Here is a 24,620-nt window from a genome sequence, read left to right on the forward strand (position 1 = left end):
AGAGAACATTCACCATCAAATTAGTCACTATTCAATAAAATTCAAGGATTCAATAACACAAAAAAAAAAAACGATTCTGGTTGCAAAACAATATGACCTATCATAAATGGGACATTGTCTTCATTTAATTGATTAATATAAGTCTCTTGAAGTCCATTAAAAACTTCGAAAACAAGTTCAACCTCAAATCGTTCTGGAGCTTTGGAACTAATAGAAGTAGAGGTGTAGCCATTATCTTCAACTCAAATTTTAAAGGAAAAATCTTGTTCTTCAAAAAGAGATCAAGAAGGCAGAATTATTTCTGTTAATATTAAAATTAACATCAATAGTATCAAATTGATCAACATTTACGCTCCTCCTGACAAAGCTGAAAGGAAAATCTTCTTAAAAAACCTTTCCCCCCACTTAGACGGCCCTTTTGAAATTATCATGGGTGGTGGTTTCAATTTCGTTATGAACACAGCTCAAGAAAAAGTAGGAGGTGATCCTAATCAAGGAGATGTTGGGAAACTTCAATTAGCAGAGTTATGTCACGAATACAACCTCATGGACAGTTGGAATTTTCTGTACCCAGAAAAAAATTCCACCACATGGAGATCCAGCAAAGCAGTTGACACAAGATTAGACCGTATCTATAATTCACAAAACTTAACAGTCTCTTTAAAACAAAATATTGTTGACAATACAAGTAACATAATGAAGATATTGGACCATTCAGCAGTAGTTATAACTTTGCTCTTCCCCTCTGAATTTTTCTTCGGTTCAGGCTATTAGAGAAGTAATCCACAACTTCTAGAAGAAAAAGATATAAAGAAAGAAATAAACGAATTACTTTTACAACAAATGGAAAAAAGTAACATAGAAAACAAAGCCGAGTGGTGGGAAAATTTAAAAGAATCATGCAAATGTAAATTACAAGAAATTTCAGCCAAAATAAAACAAAATACTAGAAGAAAAATAAATCAACTATACAGATTAATTTACTTATTTCAACATGGTAGCAATAACATCAACATTTCACAAATTCAAAGGACCATCCAAGATTACAGAAAACAGATAATAATGAACAGGAGGATATCAAAACTCAACTTCTGAAAGCAAGAATCAAAAACGTGTCAGCAGAATACCAATTCACTAGATCTTTCTTTGCTCAAATTAAGGAGGATAGAAAAAATAAAAATATATATGAAATTAAATTAAGAACAACATTTCTAGTAACAAAGAGCGCATTGTAGAGGCCTTTCAGTCCTACTATACCCATCTATACACCGCTGAAATGGTTGATGAATCCTTGTAGCCCAGACTATTAAACCAGAACCTTATGTGTCCGACTATCAAAAAGAGTTATTTGAAAGACCCTTTTCACTTCATGAGCTCAAGACTGCAATGAAATCGTTCAAAAGCCACTCAGCACCTGGAACTGATGGTCCTCCCATAGAATTTTATAATATATTCTGGCCAACTCTTGGTTCAGCACTCCTACTGGTAATAAAATTCTGTATTAATAAAGGGACCCTCACTACGTCTCAAAAAACTGGTATAATCACCCTTGTCCCCAAAAAAAGAAATTTAAAAGAGGTCAAAAATTGGAGACCAATCACTTTATTAAATACAGATTATAAAATTCTAACAAAATGCCTCTCTTTACGTCTTTCACAAGTTCTCCCATCTATTCTAAGCAACAGTCAAGCATGCACAGTTCCAGGGAGAGCAATCACACAGTGTTTTCTTCCTTCGTGGTGTCATTTAATATCTAAAATATAAAAAAATTCCAGCTAGATCAATCACTTTAGACCAAAGCAAAGCCTTTGACAGAGTGTGTCACAAACTGTTATTTCAATCTCATGCAAAACACGGAATAGGCCCTACCCTTCTCCATATATTAAAAACCATTTACTATGATATCCACATAGAATTTTAATAAATGAAACTTTTTCAGACCCAATCAAGATCACAAGAGGAGTTCGACAAGGATGTCCATTATCCCCAGTTCTTTATGTGATATACATCGAAATCTTGGCTAACCACATTAGAGAAAAATCAGACATCAAAGGGGTAGACCTGCCACTACCCGCAGGCCCACCTCTCAAAATCCTGATCTACGCAGACAACACAAACATTCTGATACCCAGTGAGCAATCAAAGGAAGGACTCTCCCATTCAATCAATATTTTCAAACAAGCATCAGGATCAAAAATTAACCAAGAAAAGACAGCTATGCCTCCTATTGGCTACTGGCCTGAAATTAAATCCTCAGTTTCCCCAGTTAAAATCCTTGGAGTTTCTTTTAACAATGAAAACACTCTTGCCAACCAAAAAGAAATCCTGGACAAAATTAATAAAACAAAATCTAAATGGGACTCGTGTATCATAGACTTCACAGGAAGAGCACAAATTATTAAACAACTCATGATTCCAGTCATCACTTATTATGTCACTCCTCTTAATTTTACGAAAGAGTTCATTAAACAATGCGAAAAATTAATGTATAGATTCCTCTGGAAAAACCAGAAAGACAAAATAAAAAGAATAAAAAAGACAAGATCAATTCATAATGGCAGCTTAAGCATTCCTCATATATAATAACAGAAAATATTGAGACAATCTGCTTAGCTACACTCATTTACTTCACATTGGCTATGGTCTAATAAAATATTGGTTAGGTTCTCATCATCATCAAATTCCTGCCATGTACCCTCAAGGGGTGTACAGGATATGACAGTACTACATGAAAAAATTACATCATTACTAACTTCCTATCTACAATTTTCCAACAAATCAGTCTGTTACTTATCAAGACTCCAACATTATCAGATCTTATATTTCTATCCTCTAAGGCACTTTGTACTATATCAATCCACCTATATCTTGGTCTTCCTCTGGGTCGTTTTCCTGCCAACCTGGCAGAGAACACTTGTTTTGCTAATCTTTCCTCGCCCATTCTGTTTAAGTGACCATACCACCTGAGATTAGCTCTGCTAACGCATTCCTGGATGCTGACAATGTCAAGTTCTTTCCTAATATCCTCATTTTTAATATGATATTGCCATTGATGCCATCTGTTCACGCCTCTAATCTTTCTCAGGACTCTCATATCTGCGGTCTCTAGTCTTTGGTCAAGTGTTTTACTTCTGACCCAGCTCTCAGATCCATAAGTTAAAACTGGTTTGAACACTCTTGTATACAGCTAATTTAGTGTTCCGACTAATTTCTCTCTTATTCCATATGAATTTATTCAATTGACTTCCCACCGTACCAGCTTTGTAGATTCTGTTGTCTATTTCTATATTTAATTTACCATCTTCAGTAAAAACCGTGCCTAAGTAGCTGAAATGTTTTACTTGTTCCACAGGTTCTCCATTCACAACACAGTTGACATTTTCAATGATTCTGCCTATTTTCATTGTCTTTGTCTTTTTATTGCTGACCTTCATACCATATCTATTACAACAGCTATTCAATTTAGTCAGAGAATCTTGCAGACTTGTAGCGGATTTATTTAGAAGTATAACATCATCCGCATAAAGCAAAGAGCTGACATTAACATCTCCAATTTTGATATCAGGTTTAATACCACTTTCCTTCATAATGTGATCCATATAGATAATGAATAACAGAGGGGATAATGTACATCCTTGTCTCACACCAGATTTAACATTAAACCATGTTCCTGTACTTCCTTCAATTCTAACTGCTGACTTACAACTCAAATAAAGACTAAGTATTGCTTGATATAATGCCCCATTGACACCATATAACTGTAGCGTATTGAATAGCTTCTCTCTTGGCACCTTGTCATTTGTCTTTTCCAAATCGACAAAACTTAAATACAGATCTTTGTTATATTCCCATGCTTTCTCGACTATTTGTCGTAAAGTGAAGATCTGATCCTGACAGCCTCTATTTGGCCTGAATCCAGCTTGTTCTTCACTAAGCTTTTCTTCCACAATTCTTCTCAAGTATACTTGCATAGATCTTGCCAGGAACACACAGTAGGGAAATACCTCTGTAATTCTCACATTCAGTTTTATTTCCCTTTTTATATATGGGTACTATGAGAGCTCTACTCCAATCATCGGGAATTCGTCCCTCTGTCCAGGCTTTATGAACTATGCAGTGCATCTACTGTAAGATTCTAGATTACTATTCTAGATAACACTGGTTAGGTTCTAGATATTGCAAAATTTTCAAGATTACGTATGCAGGACCTCAAGCTATCTTCCCCTCTAAAGAGTACCTTGAAATCATAAAAACTATCAGTACCATCTCACCATGTCTCCAAGAACCAAACATCAGCCTCAATAATAGAACAACAATCTACCCCATCCTAAGATTCCTAAAGGATACAGAAATTTTAACAGAAGAGGAAAAAATTACTTGGAAAAACAACACACTTAACTTTCTGTATGCCACCAGGAAAATGCTCAACTTCCAAATCACCTATAAAATTCTTCCGGTGAACTACCTAATTTCCAAATGGAACAAGAGAGTAACAGACCAATGTATCTTCTGCCTAGAGAGCGAGACCATCGCCCACCTTTTCTATGACTTTCACTGCACAAGTCGATTGGTGTCTCGTTGGAACAAGATTCAACACCACCATCTCTTCCAACCTAGCAATTAGTCTATTTGAATTACCTCCAACCATGCCTAAAAAACTGTGTCATCTTCTTCTATATACCATAATTGAGTTTCGATACCATATTTGGAAAATTCGCAACATGGCGTATTTCAATAAATGTAAAAAAGGTTTGCCTGATATAATTAGAAGTTGAAGAATTATTTGACAATGAAACTGGAAGAGATGGGTTCAGCTGATTTTAGTCACCAATGGTGCACTCCCCCCCATCCTAGCCTACCTTTGGAATGATAATTTAAGAATTAAAATTTGACAGGTTAACAATCACTCCCAAATTTTATTAAACCTACTTAACAATTACGTCTCTCTGCTGAAATTTATCCCTTGGCTTCCAAACAAGACAGGAAATTACCCCCCCCCCCCCCACCATGTCAAAGAGAATACTATCTTAATATTACAAACAGTCAATGAGGTAATTAACTGAGACTAACTAACCAATAAACAAAATTGACCACATAAGTGAACTATAATCGGAATAATCTCCTCACGTTCCCATTAAAACATAGATATAGTATAAATTTAGTAACAGACAGTAGAATTTGGCTTTATGTCTCTTTTTTTTTTTTTTTTTTAAGTTTACCCATTGAAAGTAGAGCTCATTAGCTCTATAACAGAAATGATGACTGGGTAACACCACACCAAAGTGATCGGTACTAGTCTGATCTGTTCTTATCAACTTTGATATCTGTATGGGTCCCATTGGGAACCAAGATATTATTATGTTGGTAGACTAAGATTAAAAGTAGTGTCTGTTATTTCACAGTGCTATCAAGGTCTTGAATGACCTAAACCCCAGACTGGGGAAAAGTCAAATTCTTATTTTTTGCAGAAGTGCTTGTAGCTCTCACATTGCACTGATTCTTTCCCAGCTTGTATCATTTACCCCCTCTGCACGATACATGCTACAGGATATATAGCTGGCAGGCTCCACCCGCAACGAAAACCAGTGGTGGTTGTATGAAATACAGTTAGGGTTAAAAGATACATAATCTGAGACGAAGTGAGAACTCTTCACACCCCACTGTAACAATTTCAGTTCTATCTCTCATAAGGTAGGATTGCCCTACATGACTAAGACTTTAAGTAGTATCTGTTCTATCCACCTTCTGATGCTACTACTGTATTATAAAGTAGTGACTAACATGGCAAACAGTAAACTTTCACGTGATTTGACTCTCAGCTATACTTTTAAAAAGGTTTTTCAACCAGATAACATTGCTGATGCCCTGGTTGATATAACTGGAGTAGATAACATCAAATATATCAACTGTTGGGATTACCAAAAAGGTCTCTTTGAAGTCACCACCAACAATCACAGTTCAAAAGATAAACTATTCGAAACAGCACTTGTATTAGATAATGAAAAGTTTTTTCCCACCACGATTGGTGGTGGTGGCATCAAGTTTGTATATTTAAGGAAGCTACCTTCAGAAATAGACGACCAATCATTGAAGTTGGCATTCCAAGAGTATAGTTCGGTCCTATCAGTGGTCGTAGCCACTTTAATAAATATTCTACTATAGAACAAGGAGATAAACTCTATGTTAAAATTAACACCAAGAAAACCATCCCCAACTTTATCACCATCCAAGGTCACACTATAATGACAAACTATCTTGGTTTGACAAGACTTTGCATTAGATGCAAAAAAGAAGGTCACTCTGCAAAAGACTGTCCACTAAATAAATGTGGTAACTGTTCTGTAATAGGGCACTCACAACTGACTTGCAGCAAACCATGCAACAATTGCGGGAGCCTTGCTCATAAAAAATTCCAGTGCCCAAAGTAAAACAAGCTAACAGTCTCGTTGGAAGAGTTCCCTCCTCTTCCTACATTAAATAAAAATACAAACAGTGAAAATGATCAGTTAAATATCCTTCCTATAACAAATGAAAAGTCTATCTCAAATTCGCAAGATTCAGTATCCAAGAAAGTTTTACTTCCTATGCCTGCTTCTACAGAAAGTGCAAGCAAAGAAGTTAAACAAAAAAGTTTTCACCCACATCTGTTAAGATGAAAGTTACAGAAACCCAAGATAATTCACAAGTGTTAATTCTTGAAGAAAAGGAAAAAAGTATCCCTCAGGAAACTGTTTCAACAAGGAAAGAAGAATGTATAATGACAGAGGAAAAATACAAAGAATTAACCGGATTCACAGTTGGTCAAACAACCAACATCACAGCTCCAAAAGTCTCATGTCTCGACGAGAACCCTGAAATAGACCAGGATTTTACAAAGCTAGAAAAAATCTATAGCAAGCAAATTGTTTCACTCATTACTGAAAAACATAATGAAGAGTCTAAATTTAATACATTACAAAAACACTACATTGAGTTAATAAACCTCAATGGCACATCAAATATTAAAGGTAGACAATATAATGAAAACATTCCAGACCTTGCAATAAATCAATGTAGCACAGAGATACAACTCTTCAGAAACCACATTGAAAAATTCAATGATATTTCTCAATTAAAAAGAATACCTAAATACCAAACCATGATGGAATTTTTGCTTTACAAAGCAAAAACAGCCTTAACAAACTACAAAAAAGTCTCAAACTTCAAGGAAATGCCTGTAGAATCGGTCCAGATGATGGATACCGAAATTGCTACTCCAGAAGGATAAGAACCAAAAGTAGCGAATCTAACAGTTCTACAACTCCCGTTTGCTCAAAAAAGAAAAACAACAAGAAAACAAAATCTTAAAGTCTTTTTCTACTTAAACCTTCAAATGTAGTCTAATCAAATAACAAATGTAAGAAAAAATTTCAGTTAAAATCTCAAAAATCTCCCGTTGATAGAGGAAAGTCAACCTTTTAATTTAATTTAACTTAATTTAATTTCATTTTCACTGAATAGCAAAGACAACTAATGACGTTATTTTCAGAAGTCTGTCTCCTGATAAAACATCTAGATAGATTTTTTCCACATAGGTTAAGATTGTTAAGAATTAAAGTCAAAGGTTACACTGCAACCTCATGGAGATGGTTTTATCAGCACTCCATGAAATGCAGGGTTTTTTTTTGTCAAAAGTTAGTTTTATCAAAATTTGTTGTCTATAAAGTTTACCCACATTTCTAGAGCTTTTAAGCTCTAAAACAGAAATGATGACTGGGTAAATACACCAAAGTGATCGGTACTCGTCTGATCTGTTCTTATCAGCTTATCTGTTAGTGTTGGTCGACATCGATTACGGGCTATATATAGCCCACGATGTTGATTCGATTGCTTTCAGATGCTTTAAATCCTAGACTGGGGCAAAATCAAACAAGTGTCGAGGGAAAAGGCCTTATAGGACCCTCCCCCTCTCAGTGTAAAATGACCAGCCAGCAGTTAAAAAAGGGATTTAACCGTAAGGTTCACCATTAAAAAAGCAGTCAGTCCAGTGGACTTAGCAGAAGCCATTGTGAAAGTAGTCAAGGAAGAAAAGATACGAAATATAAATTGTTGGGACCAACCAAAAGGCCTCTACGAGGTTACAGTTAAAGGCTCCAAAGACAAAGACCTATTAATGGAGGAAGGAGTCCTCATAAAGGAAGAACGACACTTCGCCACAACAGTCAGCGGCAGTGGGATAAAGGTCATTCAACTACGTGAATTACCAGCTGAAGTTGACGACGAAGCCCACCTAAACACCTTCCAGAGTAATGGCACAGTCTTCGGCATAGCCCGACCAAGATTTGAAAAATTCCCAGGAATTGAACAGGGCGACAAAATAATCCTTAAAATGAACATGTCCAAACCAGTACCTAACTTCATTAACATCAACGGATATATGGTAATGATGAGCTACCAAGGGCTAATAAAATGCTGCCACAGATGCAGAAAAGAAGACCACATTGCTAGAGAGTACCCATTAAATAAATGTGGGAATTGTGCCAACATCGGCCACTCCCAAACAGTATGCACCAAGCCCTGCAATCGCTGCGGATACAAGGAACACAGGAAATATCAATGTCCAACAGTCGAAGAACTGAGAGTGTCACCTGATGACTTTCTCCCTCTTCCCATTAAAGATCTGCCCACCAAGGAACTACCTACAGAAGTAGAGGAAAATAAACCCACCTCAACAATAGTTCACAACCTTTCTGACGAACCAACACACCAAAAAGAACCCTTGGAAACTAAGGAAATACCACAAGAAAAAATAACTGTTCCCCCCTCAGGTCAACCACCAAAAAAAAAAATGGTACTCAGTGAAGAATCCTCAAGCGATGAGGGAATGGAGACAGATAATATCAATGGTAAACAGCCAGAAGAAAATCAGACTCCAACACAGTGCTCAACGAAATGGCCAGGAAGCTACATAGAAGGAGATGCAAGTAAAAAAAACCCGGATAATCCAACCATTACAGAAGAACTAGAAGTGCCCAAACATCCTGCAAAACCCACAGAAAGTTCATTTAAGAAATTCAAGCCACTCAAGTTTAATGCAGAAGTAGTGTTAATAAGATTCACATACAAAACAATGATATTTAACAATCAGGTGGAAAAAATAGGAAAACCGATGTTTGTCATCACAGGCCCTAAGACCTTAGGCTTCAGATTGGGAGATCGCTTCATAAGAGATATAAGTGTAGTCACCAGAGACCAACTAAATGGAACTCCCGAACTACATAAGGGGATAAAACCGGATGTATACAATGCCCTCGTTGAATTAGGCAATAACCCACCGGATGAGTTCTGGAAAGCAGTAGATAGTCTAAAAGGCAATACAGAATACTTCAAAAAAACTCAAAACCTTTTTTCTCCATCCTTAGAAGGTTAATCAGTGGCTGCTATTAGATGCCATCACTCCCCCCCCCCAAGAAATGTCAAGTAACGTGATTTACAGGCATCCCGATTCCCATCTTAAAAGTTAAACTTCTTGCTTAAACTTTATTTTAATTTTCTATGTCCCTGTTCTCTCAATTAACTGCATTGCATTTTTCCTCCAGAAAACAGGGTTAATTCTGGTTATTGGCTAATAGCAGAAACAGCCAATGAAGTGATATACTGAGACTGTTGATTGCTAAAATATTTATTTATTTCTTTAAGTTTAGGTTATAGTTCATCTAAATTTTTAGGACAATTTTTGTGGATGTGGCCTTTCTCACTACTCCACGAAATATAGGAATAGGATAAAAAATTAAGTTAAAGAATATAGAAACTAGTTTTTCCTTTCCTTTCAAAGTTTACCCTTAAGCCCAGAGCTCTTGAGCTCTAACACAGAAATGATGATTGGGTAACACCACATCAAAGTGATCGGTACTAGTCTGATCTGTTCTTATTAGACCAGCTTGACATCTGATACAGGTTCCATTGGAGCTCAAGATATTAAGTTGGTAGGCTAAGAAATAAAGTAGTATCTGTTGTTTCACAGTGCTAACAAGGTCTCGAATGACCTAAACCCCAGACTAGAGAAAGTTAAACACTTGTTTTATTTCAGAAGCTTGTAGCTCTCACATTGCACTGGTTCCTTTCCAGCTTGTAACCTTTACCCCCTCTGCACGATACGTGCTAGAGGATACATAGCCGGCAGGCTCCACCCACAACGAAGACCAGTGGTGGTTGTATGATATATACAGTTAGGGATAAAGGTTAATTAAGCTGAGACCAAGGAGAACTCTTCACAACCCTCCGTAACAGTTGCAGTTCTACTGTCTCCTATAAGGTTGAACTGTCCAACATTGCTAAGACTTTAGGTAGTATCTGTTCTTACCATCTCCTATTATTGCTGCCTTACTATAAAGTAGCGACTTCTTTTTCAGTCTAACATGGCAAATAGCAAACTGTCCGGAGACTTAACTGTCAGATATTCACTCAAGAAATCTTTTCAACCAGAAGACATCGCAGATGCCCTGGTGGATTTAATTAGTGTAGATAACATCAAAAATATTAACTGTTGGGATTTCCAAAAAGGTCTTTTTGAAGTCACCACCAACAATTACAGTTCAAGAGATAAACTAATAGAAACAAAGGTCACATTATAATGACAAACTATCAGGGCATGTCAAGACTGCAGTAGATGCCAGAAAGATGGGCACCCTGCAAAAGACTGTCCCTTAAACAGATGCGGCAACTGTTATATAATAGGCCATTCACAACCAAGCTGTACTGCACCGTGTAACCGATGTGGAAATTCTTCTCACAGAAGATTCCAATGTCCAAAGTCCAAAACATCTATAGTGTCTTTAGAGGAGTTCTCCCCCCCTCTACCTACTGCAAAAAAATATTTCTAATCAGACTAAACAAAAAAGGTACTCCCTCTCCAACAGATAAGAAGTTTTCTGGGGTTGAAGAGGAAGGAAAAACGTTGAATACTATGGAAGAAGAAAAAGATCTTTCTTCTACATCTATACCCATTGTTACAGACTCTCCAAAAGCTACTATAACAGAAGAAAGACAAAAGTTGAGTAAGGTCATAGATCCAAACCTATTTAGCAAAGATTGTGCATCAGTGTTGGAAGATATGTTTAATAACCCAGGGCCTGATGAGTTATTAAAGTCAGATGAATATTATCGCACATCGACAGACCAAGAAATTCAAAAAGTAAATAATAGGAAAGTCAACTTAATTAAACAGTGTACGGTCATTGTTGACGACATGGCAGTTGAAAATCCTGAAAATGTTGGCCCTAAGAGACCCAGATCAATCAGTGGTGACACCGATATTTCCAAAATCTCTGACCATGTTAAGAAAAAATACAAGAAAAAAACAAAGCAATAACTTTTTTTCTCTAAATTAACCTTTCATTTCATTCCATGTTTTTTTTACCAAAGTCGTTAAATTTTGTTTAATTATGTAACAATCTAAAGGTTAATCTCACTTTATTAAACTCCTTGCTTAAATTTTAATTTAAACTTTCCCATATCCCTGTTCTCTCGAGTGGCTGCAATGCACGCTCCTCCAGATAATGGGTTCAATTTTTTTTCTGGCTAATAGCAGTGACAGCCAATAAAGTCATATACTGAGACTGTTGATTGCTAAAGTACTTATTTATTCTTTTAAGTATAGGTTATAGTTCATCTAAAGGTTGTACTGCAACCTCTTGGATGTGGCTTTCTCACCACTTTACGAAATGCAGGAATAGACTAAAAGTTAGGTTAATGGAATTTAGAATCCAATTCTTTTCAAAGTTTACCCACATTTCTAGAGCTTTTTAGCTCTAAAACAGAAATGATGACTGGGTAAATATATTCACCAAAGTGATCAGTACTAGTCTGATCTGTTCTTATCAGCTCTATGCCTATTCGTCATCGCGGCCGCCAGAGAGAGCCTACGCTAATCACGTAGTACCTGTACTTGAAGATTTTCCAGTTCCAGTGTACTAGTTCCAGTGTTCCAGTGGCAGCGCTCCAGCCCAGAAGGTACTGCTATCCTGGCCCAGGACCAGTAGAAAAAAAAGACAGACGTCCGTGGTAAGTTTTTCCATTTAATATTTTGTTCGGAACACTACACTTTAAGGATATAAACACACCTAACTAGAAAAAATGACGTACGCCCAAGCAGTTTCAAAAAAGACATCGACCTCCTTTACCTACGCAAAATCAAAATTGATACCCCCCGGTTTCGAACACTATACAATTCCAGCTAGAAGAAAAACTGGATCAGAGGGAGGTCCAACAACTAGGTAATGACAGTGAATTATTATGGATCACTTTCTTCCTGGAAACAGGGTACAAATGACCCTGAATAGCAAAAAAACCAAGAATACCCTTCTTGATGGCTTTTTTATTGGACAAAACCAAATAGTCCCAATGTCCATCGGGGTACAAAGAACATTAATCAGGGTGCAAAGAGTACCATTAGAGTTGGAAGACAAGTGGATTGAACAGGCATTATTTGCATATGGGAAGGATGTAAAAATAACAAGAGAAATGTATAAAGATTTCCTGTCCATCCAAACAAGATGAATGAGCATCACAATGACCATGACAGATAAGGTCCCAAATATTCTAACTGTTGCAGGTTGGAAATTAGTGTTAAATTACCCTGGGGTCACGCCACAATGCACAAGATGTGGCAACGAACATCACATGAGTAGGGATTACCCCCAAAATAACAAGGCACCACCAACAGAAATCACCGAAATGGAACCGGTGATTTCTGGGGGGGGATTAGTGATGATACAGCAAATCCCATCTTGAGTACAGGGATCACTGCAGAGCAAATTATCGATATCGCAAATTCCAACCTAACCACAGATGAACCTCAGGAACCAATAGGGATCACTGTTGAAAATATTGAAACAGCAAATCCCATCCTGACTATAGACAATCAGGAAGTCACAGAGATCACTGCTGAACCAACTATGGGAACAGCAAAGCCCACCCTGTATACAGCTAAATTTCAGGCAATACTGACAGCACTGGAAAAGAAAGACAATCCCAAAATTCAAAAGAAAAACCCAACGACAGCACCAGTAAATACAAGAAGTAAAAAAACAGCAGAGAACCAATATTCTTTCAAAGAGGCAAATGAAAGAATAAACCCACCCTGCATAGTGCTGACTTCAGATTTTCATGCTAAAGGAGGGGCACGAGCATATCTCGAATGGGGAAAAGAGAGAACGGCGATAGATGTCAATTCCCTAGACAACCAACTAACAGCAATATGTCGAAAACTGGTCGTTAATAAACATCCTAAAATGGCTTCAGCAAATACTAACAGCCGAGAAAACAACAAGAGAGAATTGGAAACTTGCTAAAAAATGACAGCATACATAAACATCGCAACCCTCAATACACAGGGTTTTAGAAACCCTGGAAAACAGAAACAAATATTAACAATAATGCAACAGAGAAACATACAAGTCCTCCTCATACAAGAAACACACATAAACACCTTAAAAGAAATCAAAAACATCAAACAAAAATACCACGTCCAAAGTTTCTGGAGCTTTGGCACTAATAGGGCAAGAGAAGTAGGCATTATAGTTAAAACCCCCCCCATGACAGAAAACATAACAAACATACGCAGAGACATCGAAGGAAGAGTAATCACAATTGACTGGACACTCAACAACATCAAATACAAAATTGTTAACATATATGCACCAAATAGAGAAGCCAAACGATACACTTTCTTATCAAGACTTCATACCTACCTCGCAGGACACGATTACCTCATAACTGGAGGAGAATGGACCTGCGTACAGGTACTTGATACGGACAAACAGGGAGGAAACAATCTCACAGGGAATTTGGGAGCCACCGAAATAGTAAGAATGTGCTGAGAAACAGACATAACAGACTACTGGGTAGCAAAAAAAAGTAATACTTTCTCCACAACCTGGAGCAACACATGTAAAAACATATACATAAGAATAGACAGAATCTACACAACAACATTGCTAGCAACGGGCAACTGAAACATAAAACATATTAACATGAATGTCGCCGAGCACGTGTCAGACCACAAGATGGTCGAAGCTAAAATACCTTTGGTAGGAGGCATGGAAACAGGACCAGGACACTGGAAAGTGAACACCAACCTCCTCCAGGACTTAAGACATAAGAAACAAATATGAACAAGTGTGGAATGAAAAACACACAGAAAGGAAGAAATCCAAGATTGGTGGACCGCAATGAAAAACCCCACTGCGAATTTCTTCCAAAACACTGCAAAATGAAAAGCAGCTGAATATAAAGAAAAACGATGACAACTCTACTGGGAACTCACCCTATTCTCACGTTACACACCACCAGGGTCACTGAACCACCACACAATCAAAAAAATACAAGACATTAGGGCATTAGATATAGAGGAAACCTGAAAATTTAAATGGAGAATTAGAGCCCAATGGCTACTCCAAGAAATGGACAACGCGGCTTTCTACGAAAGACTAAACAATAAACGCTCCACTAACCTTATTAGGGAGATAAAAACGAAAATGACAAGATCGTCAGCACTACTCCGGAAATAGTGCAGGTATTTCACAAATACTACACAAACCTATTAACACAAACAACCAAAGAAACTCAGGAAACAACCACGTGGGAAAATAGTAATTTACCCCAAACGCCTGAACACCATCAAGCAGACCAAGAAAAACAAATCACATTAAACGAAGTTCTGAAGCGATTAAATCATTCAGAACAAAAAACACCCGGGATTGATGGAATACCCATAGAATTTTACAAAACCTTTATTCACATATTAGGAATATGTGAATTATTTAACAAAATTATTTAACAAAACTCACAGAATTATTTAACACCTTCATAGATACAAACCAAATATACGCCGATTTTAAAAGAGGATTGACAATTTTCATAGACATATCAGGCAACAAACAAAATTACAATCTGGAGACCGATTACACTAACAAACAGCAATTACAAAATATTCATCAAAATAATAGGCAATACACTAAAAACCACAATGACACATATGATAAAATCAAACCAGACAAGCAGCATACCAAACCGAAGCATACACCTAAACCTAATCCTGATTCGCAACATTATAAATTACGCAAACAAAAAGGAAATAAACCTTTACCTAGTAAACTTGGATCTGGCGAACGCTTTCGATTCGGTGAGACATGACTACCTGTTCGATACATTAGAAAAATTCGGTCTACACCCTAAATACAATGTATACAAACAATCTACAAAGACAGCATTACACAATTACAAATCAACGGGTCAATAACGAACCCTATTAAAATACAAAGGGGGGGTAAGACAGGGATGCCTGCTTAGCCCAACACTTTTCACATTATGTATGGAACCATTATTATAAGCCATACAGACAAACAGAAGTATTGCTGGGATGAGTTTGCCTGGCAGATTGCATGAAGAATGCAAAGCGATCTGCCATGTGGACGACATCACAGCAATTATAACACAAAAAGAATCGTTACACGCACTCGTCAAGCTTACAGAACAATTCAGTAAGATATCAGGACTACACTTAAACCGCTCTGAAACACATAAACAACACAAACGAGACTCCTCCACACGGATGGAATATAACCACAGAACCACTTAAAATCCTGGGAGTCCCTTTCACAAAAGCAGAAAAAAAACTCTCGGCAAACGACATAACACAAACAATAAGAACAAAAATGCAAAATTGGAGACCGAACGTGTTTTCGCTGCAAGCGTGAGCTTGGATAATTAATACAATATTTCTACCATCAATATTAAACACGGCACAAATACAATCAATCACAATGAAAACAATTAAAAAATGGCAGTCGATGGCATACCGGTATTTTTGGAATTACCAAGCAGAAGAGGTAGCCAGAGACGAAATGTACTGCCCAAAAACACAGGGAGGATACCATTTCCCACACTTTAAATCCAAAATATTAGCGGCATTAATGAAATGCAATCAAAAAAGTACTACAACATGAACAACACCAAGCTAAATGGTTCGCCAGATACTGGCTTGGAATTAAAATCCCAGTATTTGGTGAATCAAGAACACCAAGCCCAATAACATTAAACACAACGCGATACTACTCTGAAATAATTACTGAACTACAAAACCTAAACTACATTACTGAACTACAAAACTTAAACTATAAAGTTTAAGTTTTTTTCTATTTACATAGTATCTCTTCTTCAGTAATATAGTAAAATGTCAAAATTACGAAGAGAACTCACAGTAAGGTTTACATTCAGGAAGGCTATCAAGCTAGAGGATCTCGCCAACGCTATAGTTAATGTAGTAAATGTTAACAAGCTTAGTAATATAAGCTGTTGGGACTTCCAAAAAAGGTATTATTATTATTATTATTATTATTGTTGTTCCGGGAAACTCCAAGGAGTCGACAGCCTCATCGAGGGAGGCCCTAACATCATGTCAAGAACAACTATTCAACATTCACACAGTATCTATCATACCTTGCCTTGAACTCATTCACGGTCGTAGCACCCACAACAGACTCTGGAAGCTTATTCCACTCATTTACCACTCTCCAAGTAAAGAACCTAGCTCTAACACCCTTGTCAACCACGCTCTTGCCCAGCTTCCATGCATGGCCCCTAGTCCTCCCACCACCAGTCATATTTTCAAAAATATCTTCTGGATCAATCTTATAAAAACCCTTCAGTAATTTGAATGTCTCAATCATATCACCCCTCCTTCGCCTATCGTCCAATTTCTGCAACCCACAAATTTTCAACCTATTCTCATAAGGTTCATTCCACAGACCTGCTATCATCTTGGTCACTCGTCTCTGGACCCTTTCCACTTCCTCCCCATCACGAAGAAACACTGGTGCCCATAGCTGGACACAGAAGTCCAGATGGGGTCTTATCAAGGCTCGATACAGAGGAACAACTTGTTCGTCTCTGCATGTTAAAGTATTTTTCAGAAGCCAAGTGATTTGGTGAGCTGTTTTAGTTACTTTTGCAATGTGCCCCCTAAACTTCAACTCCCTATCCACCAACACTTCCAAATCCCTGGCCTCATCAATCTTCTGGAGTATGGTTCCACCAATGCGATATACTGCTGCTATTCTTTTCACCCCAAAGTGCATAACCTTACACTTTGCCACATTAAATTGACATCCATTTTTCCTAGCCCAGTCCTCCAAACTATCCTGTAAAATTTTGACATCCTGTGCACTCACAATTGCTCTACCCAACTTTGCATCATCAGCAAACAAGTGAACACTTCCTCTCAGATCCTTTCCAATATCATTGATGAACAAATTGAAAAGCAGTGGTCCAAGAACAGAGCCCTGTGGCACTCCACTAGTCACAAGACGTCTTTTAGACTCCACTCCTGAATAAACCACTCTTTGATATCTCTCCTTCAACCACCCTCTTATCCATCTCACCAACCCTATATCTATACCCATCTGCTCCAGTTTACTGATTAGGGTTCCATGTGGTATCCTATCAAAGGCCTTGGCAAGGTCCAGTAGTATCACTGTAAACCATTACCCCTATCCAGTTCAGCCGTCACTGTGTTATAAAATGTGAGCAAGTTACTGAGGCATGATCTACCCTTCACAAAACCATGTTGTCCCCCATACAATATCCCATTTTCATCTATCCAATCCTGTATTCTTTTCTTGACTAATTTCTCTAAGACCTTGACAATGATTCCTGATATGCTAATCGGTCGGTAATTTACAACAGCAGTCTTGGAACCACCTTTATGCAGAAAGTTTATTTTCCACTTGGTTAGAGTATAATAATTTATAATAAAGTATTTATAATAAAGTATAATAAAAAATTGCCCTGGTGTGTACCACCTTAACCCAGTCCTGAAGATACTTTCAGGCGCAAACTTTGTTTGCTCACACTTGGATAAAGGATTAAACTAAATTTATTATACACCTTTATGCAGTGGAACTATTTTCCCCTCTTTCCACCCGCTCGGGACTAACCCAGACCCGAGACTCAAATTAAACAAAATGGTCAAGTGTACTGACAATTCTTTAGCTGCTTCTCGTACAACATGAGCTGGTATACCATCCAATCCCACAGATGTATTGACATTGAGGTTATGCAATAGACTACTCACCTCCACTTCATTAACCACAATTCCCATATAATCTACTGGTTTATTCGTTTCTGCAATGTCACCACCTGGATGATATACTTTTGCAAAGTGCTCACTCAGTAACTCAACTATCTCAACTGATTCAGTTACCTCCCTACCATCAGCATTCTTTAAAATCAATCTGCCATGTAATTTTTCCTTTTACTTGCTACATACTAAAAAACTGTTTAGGATTCTCTTTAGCCTGCATGGCCAATGTTCTTTCTTAATCCTTTTTTGCTTTTCTTACCACACTCTTCACCCTTCTGGCCTGCGCTTTATACCGTTCACCCTTCTCCTTAAATTCCCCTCCATAGTTGTTTCTTTTTTTGCAACTCAAGCTTAATGGTGTTATTCATCCATTTAACCCCTACTTGATTTATTATTTAGACTCTAGGTATACAGTCAGCCATTGCTTCATGTATGTACAAGGTTACTACTCGTTCCCATGAAACAAAAGATAAGTTATTAAACCAAGGTATTCTCCTAGAAGGAGAAAAATTTCATCCCATTTCAATAGGTAAAAGCATAAAATTTGTTTACCTGAGAAAACTTCCTGCAGAAATCACTGATGACATGTTAAAAGTCACATTTAAAGATTATGGCACAGTTCTTGGTGTTTTTAGATCACATTTTGAAAAATACCCTTGTATTGAACAAGGAGACAGAATATACTTAAAACTAGAAATGGAAAAAACAGTTCCAAACTTCATTAACATAAAAGGATATTTAGTGATGGTTAACTATAATGGGATGACTAGACTATGCAGCAAATGTCATAAGGATGACCACACAGCAAAAGACTCCCAAAAACAAATGTGGAAATTGTGGCATCATTGGGCACTACCAATTGAATTGTAACGAACCTTGTAAAGAGTGTAGTAATCCTTCACACAGGAAATATCAATGTCTAATATCAAACTCGCCAATTTTTTCCAATGAAGAATTCCCTCCTCTCGACTCAAAAAAACTAATATAAAAAACCTAGACGATAAAGTCGAAGTCCAAATCTCTTCTAACCTTACAATTAACAAAAAAAAAAAAAAAAAGATGACATAAAAATAACTGTTAAACCTCCAACATCTGGTATTGATGGGACCAAACTTTCAGATGAGGAGCAAAGTCTCCCTACTTCATCAGTCAATGTTTTAGCTGACACATCAAAATCTAACATAAACGTAGATAGTGACAATTTGAATGAGTCCATGGATGTAGAAATCTCATCCATAATTACGGAGCATTCACAAAAAGAGCAAAAACCTCATCAGCAAGAATTTTACGTTGAAAATACTACAAATCAACTACGAGGTGACGGTAATGTTGAGTATCAACAAGTGTTAGCACTAAATGACGAAACTGATGAAATAAAACAAATAGTAGAGAAGGAGAGTACAGTTAATACAACAGTTCAAAAGAAACAGGATATAGAAGGAAGATCAGCATATAAGTATGATAAAGACATTTTAAGCAAGAATCCAGTAGTTGTGATTAATGATGATATCAACCGTTCATCTGGAAACCCAGAACCCAAAAGGCAAAGATCTAGATCAGAAAGTTGTGGCACTGACACGTCACAAGAAACTGAACGTAAGAACAAAAAAAAAACAGTAAAAAATCTAAAAACTAGATACCCTACTCCAAACACCAGTAATGAAGAGGCCATCCATTTTAAAAATAGTTACCTTAAATATTCAAGGATTTGATAATATTAAAAAACAATACTGGATACAAAACTATATGATCTACTATAATTGGGATATTGTTTTCCTTCAGGAGATCTATGTTAATCAGTTAAAGTCCATCAAAAATATTGAAAATAATTTTAAAACCAAATTATTCTGGAGTTCCAGAACTAACAGAAGTAAAGGAGTAGCCATTATTTTTAACCCAAACTTTAAAGGGAAAATTCTTTACTCTAGAAGAGACCAAGAAGGCAGACTTATGGCTGTCAACATTAAAATTAACAATTATAGTATTAAATTGATTAACATTTATGCCCCAACTGACAAAGCAGAAAGAAAATTTTCTTGAAAAACCTTTATTCCTATTTAGACAGTACATTTGAAATCACCTTGGGCAGGGACTTCAACTTTGTAATGAACACCATTCAAGATAAAGAAGGTGACCCCAAACAAGGTGAAGTTGGAAAACACCAATTATCAGAATCATGCCATGAATACAACCTTTGGACAGCTGGAATATTCTGTATCCAGAACAAAAATGCACCACATGGAGATCCAGCAGAGCTGTCAACACAAGATTAGACCGTTTGTATATCACATAACCTAATAAACTCTCTAAAATAAAATATCGCTGACACTACGAGCAATACAGTGAAGATCTCAGATCATTCAGCTGTAGTAATAACTTTACACTATCCCTCGGAAGCCTTATTTGGTTCTGGCTATTGGAGATGTAATCCACTACTCCTAAAAAATGATATAAAAAAATAAGAAATAAATCAATTAATAACACAACAAATGGAAAAAAATAACATAGCAAATAAAGCTCAATGGTGGGATAACCTGAAAGAATTATGCAAAATCAAACTACAAGATCTTGCAACCAAAATAAAACAGAATACCACAAGAAAAATTAGTCAACTATTCAAAATAATTTACCTATTTCAACAAGGAAGCAATAATAACAACATTCCATAAATACAACAAACTACTCAGTGTTACAAAAAACAGATAATAACTTTAGAACAGGATGACATTAAAACTCAATTTATTAATTCAAGAATTAAAAAGGTGACGGCAGAAAATCTATTCATAAGAGCATTCTTCACTCAAATAAAAAGATGATAGGGAAAATAAAAATATTGAAATTAGATATAATAATAATATAATACAATATTTCTAACAAAAAAGAGCACATAGTTGAAGCCTTCCAATCTTTCTATACGCAATACACTTCACAGACAGTTGAAGAAACATTATGGCCTAGTCTTCTAAACCAAAATTTAACTCTATCAGACTCCCAGGAAGAGTTGATTGAAAAACCTCTCTCTCTCCTTGAACTAAAGACAGCAATGAAATCTTTTAAAAACCATTCAGCACTCGGAATTGACGGACTTCCCATAGAATTTTATAATAAATTCTGGCCATTACTAGGTTCAGCGCTCTTACTTGTAATTGAATACTGTATAAAAATAGGAAACCTCAGATTCTCAAAAAATTGGAATAATTGCTCTTGTCCCAAAAAAGGGAAATTTAAAAGAAGTTGAAAATTGGAGACCAATCACCTTACTAAATACAGATTACGAAATTCTGACAAATTGCCTCTCTATCCATCTTTCCCAAGTCTTACCAACCATTTTAAGAAACGGTCAAACATGCTCAGTTCCTGGTAGAGGAATATCCCACAACATTCTCTTCTTATAAGATGTCATCTCATATTTAAAATATAAAAAACTCCCAGCTACTTTAATTACCTTGGACCAAAGCAAAGCTTTTGATAGAGTATGTCACAATCTTCTATTCCAAACACTTTGCAAATCATGGAATAGGCCCAAACCTCCTTCACCTGTTAAAAGCTATTTACCACAACATCTACGGTCTAATTTCAATCAATGAATCTTTTTCAGACCCAAACAAGAGGTGTGAGACAAGGATGTTCATTATCTCCGGTCCTTTATGTAATATATATTGAAATTCTGGCAAACCACATCAGAAGAAATTCAGATATAAAAGGAGTAGAGCTTCCACAGTCAGCTGGCCTGCCTCTTAGAGTTTTAATGTATGCAGATGATATAAACATACTAATACACAGTGAAAAATCCAAAGAACAACTTGCACATTCAATTAAAAATTTTGAACAAGTATCAGTATCTAAGATTAATACAGAAAAGACAACCACACTTCCCATTGGTTACTGGGCTGAAATTAAGACTTCTGTTCCCCCAGTTAAAATTCTAGAAGTCGCCTTTAATAATGAAAACACTCTTTCAAACCAACAGGAAATTCTCGACAAACTTAATAAAATAAAACTCAAATGGGATACTTGCATTACTGACTTCACAGGAAGAGCACAAATTATCCAACAACTTATGATTCCCATCATTAATTATGCTACTCCTTTCACCACCACTAAACAGTTCATAAAGCAAAGTGAAAAAATAATTTACACTTTGCTTTGGAAAAACCAAAAAGATAAAATAAAAAGAATTAACATGACAAGAACAATTGAAAATGAAGGTTTCAACATACCATTAATAACTGAAAATATTGCAGCAGTTCGTTTTGAACTCATTAAAGCCTTAAAAAATCCGTTTCACATTGGCCATGGTTTGATAAAATACTGGTTGGGTACAAGATTTTGTAAGATGTTCAAGATCAGGTATGCAGGACCACAAGCAATTTTTCCCCTAAAGAGTACATAGACATCATAAGCACCATCAAGACAATCTCACCATATCTACAAGAACCAAACATCACTCTTAATAAAAGAACAACAATCTATCACACCTTAAGAAATTTAAAAGATACAGAATATTTATCAGAAGAAGAAAAAACTACATGGAATGAAACAGCTCAACTTTAAAAACACGTATAAGATTCTTCCGGTGAACCATCTCGTTTCCAAGTGGTCAATTGACCAACGTGTCTTCTATCTGGAGAGTGAAACTATTGCCCATCTATTTTATGATTGTTTCACGGCGCAAGCTGTTTGGTGCCTGGTGGGAATAAGATTTAACACCTCAATCTCTTCCAATCTTGCACTCAGACTAATAGACTTACCTCCAAACATGCCTAAAAATCAATGCAAACTGCTTCTTTATACCATAACTGAATTCCGTTTTCATATTTGGAAGATACGCAACATAGCATATTTCAAAAAATGTAAAAAAGGTTTGGCTGACATCGTCAGAAGTTGCAGAACAAGCATTAGAAATTACTTGATGATGAAACTGGAAGAGATGGATCCGGCTGAGTTTAGTAAGCAGTGGTGCATGCCATCCTATCGTGTAATCGATGTGGAGACCTGTCCCACAGAAGATTCCAATGTCCCACAGCCACCTCATCAATAGTGTCACTTGAGGAGTTCCCACCTCTTCCTGCGACAAGAGCCATTATTAAAGACTCGGAGAAAAAAGATGAAGGGAAAAACACAACTTCCATGGAAAACAGTAAGAATTTATCAAGTGCTGAAGATGTGGAAACATGTCCTGCTCCTTCAGCAGCCACGAAGAAGAGGATCAGAGTCTTCCTTCTTTGATAGTAGATGCAGTGGCAGATACACCAAAGTCAAGCATTGAGGATTTTTGCAGCTTGATAGACTTTGCTGTTACAGACAGGTAAAGTATCAAAAACGTAACTTGCCTTGAAAACTCTCTCTCTCATGTCCTTCCCAGATAACCAGCTACAAAACAATAATGACTTGGTTGAATTACAACAAGTGCGTTCCATAGTTGACAGGGTTGGGGGCCTCTAGAGGAATTTCCCTATTGTTCATCAGATTATGAGATTGACGAAGTTAAAACTTACACAGTTCATAACGAAACAGTAGACGAGTCAAAAAAGCTAGTAGTCTGTATTGAAGATATCATCAGTCAATCTCCAGGAAACCCACGTCCCAAAAGATCAAGGTCCAGATCTCAAAGCATCGATACAAACAGTTCACAACAAACTGAACACAAACGTAAAAAAAAAAAGTCTAAGAACCAATCATCCTCTTCCAAACGACAGTAATATGGAGAGAGAGATCACTAAAGACAGTTACCTTAAATATTCAAGGCTTTAACAGTATTCACAAACAGCACTGGTTAAATAATGTCATGGCTTCCAACGGTTGGGATGTGGTCTTTCTACAAGAAACTTTCATTAATAACGTTATTTCATTAAAAACATTGAGAATAAATTTAGGATTAAATCTTTCTGGAGTTTTGGCACCAATAGAAGTAATGGGTAGCCATACTTTTTAACCCAAATTTCAAGGGACAAATTCTTTTTTCCAGAAGAGACCAGGAAGGTAGAATCATATCGGTAAATACAAAAATTAACAACCACACTGTTCAACTAAGAAACATTTATGCTCCTAATGACAAGAGAGAAAGAAAAATTTTCCTTAAAGGACTTTACCCCTATCTAGACGGTGCCTTTGAAATTATCATGAGTGGCAATTTCAATTTTGTGATGGATACTCATTTAGATAAAGGAGGAGGCCCCAACCAAGGTGATGTCTGCAAACACCAATAAAGTGAGTTATGCCATGAGCTCAATTTCTGGATAAAGGATGGACCAACCAACAGTTGGTCCATCCTTTATCCAGAACAAAAGTGCACAACATGGCTATCCAGCAGGTGTGTTAATTCCAGATTGGACCACTATTACATATCTCAAAATCTTACATGTTTTCTAACTCAAACGGCTATAGACAATACAAGTATATAAGCAAAATTTCGGATCACTCTAATAAAGGATGGACCAACCAACAGTTGGTCCATCCTTTATCCAGAACAAAAGTGCACAACATGGCTATCCAGCAG

The sequence above is a fragment of the Typopeltis vanoorti genome, chromosome 17 (assembly GCF_054136105.1).
Source record: "Typopeltis vanoorti isolate ZY-2024b chromosome 17, IOZ_Tvanoo_1.0, whole genome shotgun sequence".
NCBI classification, from domain to species: domain Eukaryota; kingdom Metazoa; phylum Arthropoda; class Arachnida; order Uropygi; family Thelyphonidae; genus Typopeltis; species Typopeltis vanoorti.